Source organism: Silene latifolia, chromosome Y, assembly GCF_048544455.1.
Source record: "Silene latifolia isolate original U9 population chromosome Y, ASM4854445v1, whole genome shotgun sequence".
NCBI lineage: Eukaryota > Viridiplantae > Streptophyta > Magnoliopsida > Caryophyllales > Caryophyllaceae > Silene > Silene latifolia.
In genome coordinates this window covers 273,370,309-273,380,077 of record NC_133538.1, presented here as the reverse complement: position 1 = coordinate 273,380,077, position 9,769 = coordinate 273,370,309, and positions in this window count along the sequence as shown.

Sequence of the window (9,769 nt, the reverse complement as noted above, 5' to 3'; positions counted from 1 at the left end):
ATATGTATGGACATCCGAGTGAGATTGGAACAAAGAAATAGGAAGCCCTTTACTCAGCATGAGAAAGATTGGATAGATAAGATTATATAAGTTATTGTCTACTAGATCGGTTTTTTTGTTCTTCTCATAGTCTGTACTTGATAGAACCCTCTCATATACGTTGTACTCGATTCTTTTATTAATATATACTTACCCTTCACGAAAAAAAAACCAAATTATTTATAATAAATCTTTGATACTTGTATTATGTCGATAAGCATTTTATTTCATAAATATGCGTGCCAATTAAATAAAATATAACAAGCGGTAATGAATAATTTACGTTATGTACAATACGAGATAGAATGCAACTAATTATCAATGGGTCACTCCTAAGTCTTCATCATGATAATGGGTTGGCCCAACAACCATAAGATGGACACAAGCCCATCTAATAAAACACAACAAACCCAACTAATAAAACATAATAAGTCCAACTAGTAAGACATAACAAGTCGAATTAGTAACACATAACCAAACATAAAATGGAGGAAGAAGGGAAACAAGGTGGATAAACCAACACCCAACCCGTGTCCACCCTAGCCATGGCCAGACCGTGGCCATGCTGCCAACCAATGGCCAGCCACCACAGCCACCCAGCCAGGCCCCATTGCTAGCCCCACGGTCAGCCCAACCACTACAAGTCGGTCCAATAAACCCCACCAACACTTACCCAAAGCAACAAAACATGTAAACCACAAGAAGAATTCAAGAGCATGCTTAAGATGGAAATACACATTGATATTACCATTTATAGTAAACACATTTTATCCTTTAAAAGCATCCCGAAACAACCTGCAAACAGACCACCTAAACACCATTCACGGTTGCCAAACAACCCGTGAAACAGCCTCCCCATGAACCGTGCTAAACATGGTCCATAGCTAAACATTGAAAACGAGAAATTCGAGTACACACAAGATGATATTAACATGTAAAAAGCAAGCATAAAAACAGTCCTGAATGACCATACAACTCATCCCAAAATAGAGCCCAATTCAGCCCCTGTCACAGCTCCAAAGCGGAATCCCAAGCAGTTCATGTGAGTCACTATTAAGACGGAAATGAAAGTAAGGTTGAGACGGAAACAAAGTAAAACTAATACATGAATAACCACCACAAAAGTTATCATAATAATGCTCAAGAAAAACCGTGATAAACAACCACATTCACCCGTCCTTTGAGACGGAAATGCATTCGAGACAAACCCTCCATACCCGAAATCATTAAGGAGAAACAAGCTATGAAAATACCCAAGTAAACATGTAAAATTACTACTAAATCCACACTTTCAACCACACATATGAAGCAAGGCAAAAAGAACTAAACTTTACGACAAATAAGAGTATAAAACTAAGTAAAAGGGCGAAATATCGACACTTTGTCGAGTAACCTATCACCGTTACCTCGAAAGCTCTCTAATCTTCAAGTGAATGGTCCACAATGTAAGTGTCTCCCTCAGGGTCTTCAAATTCTCCACCTAGAAGCCAAGAAACGGAATATTTAAGCTAAATGTCGAAACTTTTATAAGATGGTCGATTTTAAATCCTCCACAAGAGTAGAACTTTCTTACCTAGAATGTTGAAGGACGGAAAGGGGAAGAGAATGGCGCAAAAATCAAAGGAAACGGTCGAGAAATGAAGGAGAAATATCAGTTTGAAGGTCGGCCAACAATGGTGTTCATGGTTTGTTTGTATACTGAGTGTTATTGCTGTTGATTTTTCGAAAAAAGAAAGGAGGGATGGAGGATTGACCGTGTACGAGAGTGTGAGAGTGAGTGAGGAAAAATCATTATTTTAGTGAGGTGTAAAAAGTAGGTGGGTGTGTTGTCGATATGTGATAGGTCGAGATTAAACTAGTCTCACATGAGAAATGTGACGATCTTTTGCTAGACGGAAATACGTCCTAAATCTACTATAACTTAAGACGGTATTTGTTATTATTATCACTATTATTACTATCCGACTAAATATATATAGTTTTATATAAACTAAGCTTTAAAAATATAACTTTTATAAAAATTATGTTTAAAAATAAAATTAATAAAATTAAATAATTTAAAAATATAAATAAAGTAATAGAATGGTTAATTAAATTATAAATGTCAAAAATGGAAAATTCACGGGTGTTACATTACACGAAGATTAGGTCAAAATTACAAAAGGAGTTGAAAATGCGGAGAAGGGGTCCCAGCCGGTGGACCAGCCGTCGGTGGCCTGCCCGGCTGAGAGTTTTCTGGAAGATTTCTTCAAATTCTGGAGTCGTTAGGTGCGTACAGCCGGGCTGCCGCTGGCCTACCCGGTTGGGAGCTCCGTGTATTTCTTCCTCAAAAATTAACTTCCCAAGCACCATCAGGTATGCATGGCCGGTGGGCAGGCTGCCGGTAGCCCACCCGGCTGGGAGTCTCTTGTAAGCTTTCTTCCTTTTCTCTTCCTTTGGCTCATCGGGGGTGTTCCCAGCCGGTTGGCCGGCTGAGAACCTTCTCTCAGCGTTTCCTCTTCTTCTTTCCTATGCTATCGTCCAAACAACCTTTCTTGCTTCCAATTCTTCATTTCCGTCTCAAAACCTAAAAAAAATGAGATACAACTCATAGAAGGAGAATTTGGGGGACAAAATTCAAGTAAGGGTACATAACCCGTCTCAAAACGGGTCAAATTGCATAGGAAAAGAGAGGGAAAGAGGTCTAAATTAATCATATATCAAACCTCCCCACACTTAGACATTACTCGTCCCCGAGTAAGTGAGCAAAATGTTTGACCCTTATTTATCACTCTTCCTAACTTAAGCTAATAATATCCGATGAAAGGCAATTAACGGGCCTTCTCCGTCCCTTCAACTCACAATGAAACACAATGAGGTATGTGCTCCCTTGCAAGGCAGTGGGGGCTTGCAGAAATTTTTTGACACAAGCAACATTTAAGCACGGATCAACATATAGGATGCATCACAAAAAGTAAAACCGCTTTCCTCATCTAAGCAGCCATTTTGTTTTAAAAACAAAAGGCCTAGGTCGAGAGATATCGTCTCAAAATCCCAGCAAGGTGCCAACCCCCTAAGGATGGCCTAAGCAACCCAAATGAGACCACATAAGCCAAAGAAACACATTCTAAGGCGGGAAAGGGGAAGCAAGGCTAGTCCTACAAGAATTACATGATACGTCTCAAGATTCAACCGAGAGAGAGACCCATGACTAGGGGGCCTAGACTACCGACTTCCTCGCGGTTTTCACTCGTCACACATTTGAAGAAAAGGTGTTTTCTTGTGCAAAAAGTAACAAAAACACTCTTCTACTATGACTCGTGAAACGTGCCTGCAATCTAATGTGTAATTCTATCCTATGACCATATGAGATGCAAAAAGGGAGAATGCACACAAAATGAAACAAAGGGTTTTAATGGGGCTCAGGGGTAGTTCGGAATGGTATTGGTGCAAGCACCGTTTGGATAATGTGAAGTTCATATCAAGGAGTTGTCAAAATTCTTTCTTTCCGACTTTATTACAACAAATGAATTCAATAAAAGTCTTGAAATTAGTTACCAAAAGTCACATTGAAAATCCGATTCATTTGGAAAAACACCATATGCCCTCTTTATTTAGCAACGTCTTTTTCTACCCCTTTTATGATGAGATGGGGTGTTGCTTTGACTTTTTCTCATCTCAATTAATATGCACAATCCTATAAACACGCATGCTAACTATTTTTTGTTCTTTTCTCAATTTTTCCTTTTTCTATTTATGCTTTTCTTTTTCAAAACCTCTTATTTATATACAAATTGCCAAATTGAAACTGAAATTTCAGCTTTAGTGAACTTAGCTAGGGTTCACCCATTAGGATACCATAATCCGCCCTCTTACGATCACAAACATTTGACAACTTGTTGATTAAGGAAGGTCATTTTTTGGAATGTGGTTTGTTAAGTAGTTATGCCAAATGAAAGGCTCAAGGCTCATGCGGGTTCAACAAAAGATGGGTCCTAAACTAAAGGGTCGAAACAAGGGCTACTTTGGCCACGTGAGGCTAAAAAAACATGAGTAACGAGTTTGTTTCATAAAGTGTGCACAAAAAATAGGACAACTCACGGTCTAAGGAACGAATGACACATTTATGAGTCTTGACATGACACGTCTCGCGAGGAGACCTACTCACAATCCTAAATGGAGGTCGATTAAGGATGTACCGACCCCATAGGAGGCTCTATTCCTAACTTATAAGTATTTAGGTCTAAGTCTAGGTCTTGCCTATGGTCTCTCAGTCTCACAGGGCGGTCAAGACTTGTTAGACATGCCCTTTTTCCAAGAATCTGACCATGTCATCACGCGTGCGAGCCATGGAGAGGGGGAAGGCACAATTGGGACGTATCTCATCATGGGGGTATCATACTCCCTCCCTAGACCACATTTGGCCCAATACATTTATATACAAACTCGATGCGAAACATAAGTAAATACTACACATAATTATATGTTACAAATGCATGCGGAAATGTAAATAACACGAAATTGAAACATACACCAAATTTGTCTAAATCCTAGCAGCATATCAACAACAGAAACCACAAGTTCCCCAAGGGAACATCCACATCACAAAATCCCGCCCTCCTCCATTTATTTAACAAAATAAAGGAAAAGAATGGTACAGGAGAAATAGATAGGAGCGGTTATACCAAGCATCTTCTAGTCTTCTTTAGCTTCAAACGTTCCAAGTGTCTGTGCCACTGGTTAAAGACATATTTTTCGATTTAAGAGTAAATATATACACATATACACAAGGTGGATATTTTCCTCCTAACACTTAAAATTTACATTGTCCTCGATGGAACGAAATGTAGGGAAGAAATAGGCAAAATTAAAGACATATTTTTCGATTTTTGAATATTTGAAAATAAACAACATGTTTTTTTGTATTTTTAAATAATTGAATTTTCTCCCCACACTTATTTATTTAAATAATTTTCAAAGGAAATAAATGTGTGGAGGAATTTCGAAAGGTAAATACATGTTTTTGAAAATATTTTGATTTTTCAATTTTTTTTTTTGTATTTTTAAATAAGGATGCAATGCATGATTCTAACTAAATGCAAAAATTGAAATACAATGCAAATTATACTACATGAATGCAATCCTATATATGACAATATATTATATGAATTTAAATTCTAATGCAATCCTATATGAATGCAATTATATGAAACTATTTATAATATATGAAAAGTAAACTAAATGCAAACAATTCTAATTATGCATGAGAGATTTGGATTTAAGGAGTCATACTTGTGCGTTGGATTGATAGGGAGCAGGCAAGCCATCCACTCGGCCGCCTATGACTCGGTCTGAAAACTCGACTCTTCCTCGGGATCATCTACAAACTCCTCCTCACGGATTTGGTTATCCGTGTTCATGGGCATGGATTGCTCATCCGCCATGAGTCCTCCTCCCGTCATATAGTCACCACCCAAATCGGAGGCTCCTTCGGATCACCACCGCCAAAAATAGAGGGCGTGCCTCTAAATCAAGTAGCATCCTGCTCCTCTCCATGAGTAGCCGGAGTCGGGAAGACGGGGTTGCTAAAGTAGTCATTCCTAAGATTTAGGTCGCCGTAAACGAGGGACTCATCGCTAGGATACCCCCCGTCCGGGGCAAGGTTGTAGGCGGGGTGAAGGCCGGATGGGTGTCGTTATCCCCGTCTCATATAGTCGTCATAGATGGGGAGTTGACCAATCGATTGGTCAAAGTAAATCGGGTCCAATTACTTTTACATTTCCAATCTCTCACTCGCGACCGTTTGGACGTTCAAGTTGAGATTCTCCATAAACTCGATGAGTGAGTCGGGACAAGTAAATTGTTGAGGTTGGGGCGTTTGTTAACTTGATGACCCTCCCCTTTTTGGTAGGACCAAGGTGGAGGTTGTTGAAAGGGAGTTTATTGGAAGGACAATGGAGGCAAGTTGTAGTGCATGGTTGTTTGAGTGGGCCGAGATCGGTCATGCCCATAGACAATAATTTGGGTCTGATCTTGCGGAGGATCAACATTCTCCTCCTCCACTTCAAGTTATAGAAAGTAGTGCTCAAGTCCCGGCACTATCTTCATCTTTGGTGCATTTGGGAGAGGCACCGAGTTCTTATCTTTGCCCAAGAATCGGACTTGCCAATACTCGAGCCGGTCAACCAGGTTCCTCTTTATCCACTTAAGCGTAAGTTGGATGGAATCTTTTGAGAGGCATGTCTCTCCCATAATATAATTGACATCGTTCAAGTTCAAGGCCTGTATAACCTCCTTGGCAATTCGGGTGATGATGATGCCACCCGCACAAATTGGTACTACTTGGCCCGATGAGTTGCTTAGCTTTTGAAGATGAAGCGCCATATGATGCTTAATATATATTTGGAAAGGTTTGGGATTTCGGTAGAGGTAGAAGCCCAAAATTTCTAGCTTCTCCGTTCGGACATTATGAGGTTCATCCCGAGCAAAAATAGTCCACCCCATAAACCGGTGCCAAATTCTTATTGCCGCATTATGAACAGCATTTTCGGGTCTCTTCACCCCCCCCCCCCCCATCCCCCCTCACATCATCTAGGCTGGAAATGGCCTTCCAAACCATCCCATAATCAAAATTTTCGGGTGTATTTGTGGTTTCTATTCGCGTCTTTTGCAGGTATTTCACTGAGGCCTAGGAGTTTGCGCATTAGGGGGCTCTCGATCGAGCACAGATCTACTCGATCGAGTACCTAACTCCCTCGATCGAATGATAATCTTCCTCGATCGAGCACCCACAGAAATTGCCATTTCGATAGAGTAACCAGTTCTCCTCGATCGAGTACTTATGTAGCCCATTTTGCTCGATCGATCACTTTTGCAACTCCTGTTCCTCGATCGAGTTAGCTTGCGTTGATTCGCTTCCTGTGACGCCACTGTGAAGCTGTTTGTGACCTCCCATGTTGCTAGCTGGTTTGGGGAGGTCCCTTTTTCGCGTATTCTTGTGAGTTTTCCGCATCTCCACTCTCTCTTTTTTAGTTTGCATTTCCTTTCCCAATTTTTGGGTATAATGAGGGTATTGTACGGTTTGGTTTGGGGAGGTTATGCATCCATATCTATGTCTGCATGTCGTCTTTGCTGCATTTTTGTTATCACGTTTAATTTTTGTATGCATTGATGTTTATTTTTATAAAAATTAAAAAAAATCTCAAAAAAATAGAAAATTTCGAAAAATTCAAAAAACTTCACGTTTATTTTAGCATATAGGTTGAGTCGGAATGGTAGATTTCAATGATGAAATTGCACTGCAATTGTCTTTTTGCTTAAGCCTTGCATAAACTATATATTCTTTTAGCGTTGTCTTATTGCATAATGTACGAGTTTATGTTAAAATATAGCTGAACATATAGACTTGATCTGAATTTTTGGCAACCTACTCATATATTCTAAGTTTTAGAGCCTTAAAACTGGTGTCATTTATGACCAGTTGATGTAGGATTGTGAGTAGTTACTCCTTGCATAACATGTATCATTAATTTGCACATATATGAAATTCAATTGCTTTTTGCCTACATACATTCGGGTTAGTGGTTAGTGTCACATGCAGGAAGGTGCTTACATTTCCTTTTCTTCTATTTTTTTCCCATAAACTCCACATTTAGCCAAATTTGCTTTTTTTACCCTTAACTACATCCAAAATTTAGCCTGCCTTGTCAAGCTTGTTTAGTGTATGTTTTTGCGGTATATAATTTATTGTGCCAAGTTTGGATTGTATCTGATGATTTGGAGTTTGTAATTCTTGAAAAAATAGGAGGATGAGAAAAATGTTGAAAAGGGAAGAAAACCGAAAAAAAAAAGAAAAAAAAGGAAAACAGAAAAAGATCAAGAAACCGTGGAAAATGAAGAAAGAAAAAAAAAAGAAGTTTGATTGACGGTTTCTACTCCTATGCTTTATTTATATATTATGAGGAGCATGTTTGTTTTGGTTAGTGAGTTTGTGTGCCAAAATAAAGGGCACTTATACTTGATTTCTGATGGATTAAGAATCGAATTTGGTTCGTATGGTTTTGTTAGGTTGCTAGCTTGACTATTACCTCATAATCCAATAAATGTTTTGCCTTTTCTTACCCACTAGTTTTATACCCTTGCAAAAAATGCACGGGTCATAATAGCAAGCGCTATTATAATATACATGAACATATAATTGAGCGTGATTAAATGTTCAATACTGTGACAATATAAATAGTGCATATTTGGAGATTCGGATTTTGATAAATATAAGATTTGAATATTAGATAATATACAACTGTATTTTAATAGAATTATATTAAAAGTATTTGACCGGTTAGATGCGTTGGAATGTATGTAAATTGTGAAATTTTAACTTATGTTTTAACATGAAGTAAGTAATTAAAATAGAAATAAGAGATAAGAATAGGAATTGTGTTGAGGAGAGAGGGTAATTAAATGAATAAGAAAACATGGGGACCCACATATAAAAATTCAACCGCCAAATCAGAAACCAAGAAAAAACTCAGCTTTTATACTATGTAGATTGCCTCACTAAAGCATATTTTTGTAAGCCCTCGGCTGCGACAGACATTGATTGGTTGGAATGTATGTGTGGCGATTAGAATTGTCTGTCATATTAGCTGCATGCAGTTTATGTGGGTCGTAGTCTAGGTGAGCGACTTCTTATTCTTTCTCTCTTACATTTAATTGCTTACCCTTTGCTTCATGAGAGAAGAGTGACCCGTGAGAGTCCATCATCAAAGGTCTTGCAAGGCCGACAGTTCAGCTTTATTATAAACATCTTTCAACTCGTTTGCACTTGACATTTTTGTTATAAGTGTTAGTTTGCTGCATTAAATTGGTTTAAGTGGACAATTTGTAGCTAGCTTTGAGTTTTCTTTTCTGTTCCATTAGTTTTGCATATAGTTTGCTTGGGGACAAGCAAAAGTTTGGTTTGGGAAGATTTGATGCGTGTATCTTATATAGGTATTTTGTACTTCATTTGCACGCATCTCTATGCATTTTGTGTAGTGTTTAGCTACAAATGTCCCCCGAATTGTCTACTTTAGTTTCTCTTGTATTATTTACAAGTATGAACCGGAAAGGAGCATAATCAAGCCTAAAACATGTCGCTATGCATGCATTTAGTAGATGAGTTGAGTCGGAGCTTGGAAACTACTAATTGTGATGCGCAGAGAAGTAAGATAGCTAGGCGAGCAAAGGAAGAACTTCAAATTACTAGTGGCTAATTGGAAGAGCCATATCTCAAGTTCTACAACTGATTTTCATGTTATTCCAATTGGAGATGAAAGCCTCTCCTCTTAGCTTTCCAACGCAACTGGAAACGCTCTATTTGCCAAAGTAACAGATAAATGGCAGCCGTTTGAAGTTCAGTGCGCGAAGCAGGAATTGTGCGCTGGAAACCACTTGATCGAGTACTATTGTTTTCGATCGAGTAGTTTAAGTCCTCGATCGAATTGCTTATTTTAGATAGTGTTCGATCGAGTATGTTTTCTACTCGATCGAGTGGTTTTGCTATAAGTTACCCGATAGAGGAGTTTTAAAGTACTCGATCGAGTACTTTCTTATCTGCCGCAAGGTTTTAATCCGTGTTTAGGTTATCTTTTGTTTATTTTCACTTCCCTATATAAGGAAGTCATCATTAGGTTAATAAACATCTCTTATCACATCTTATATACTGTTTTACTTATAATCTCTGCTGCTACCTTGTTCTTATTGCTGGATT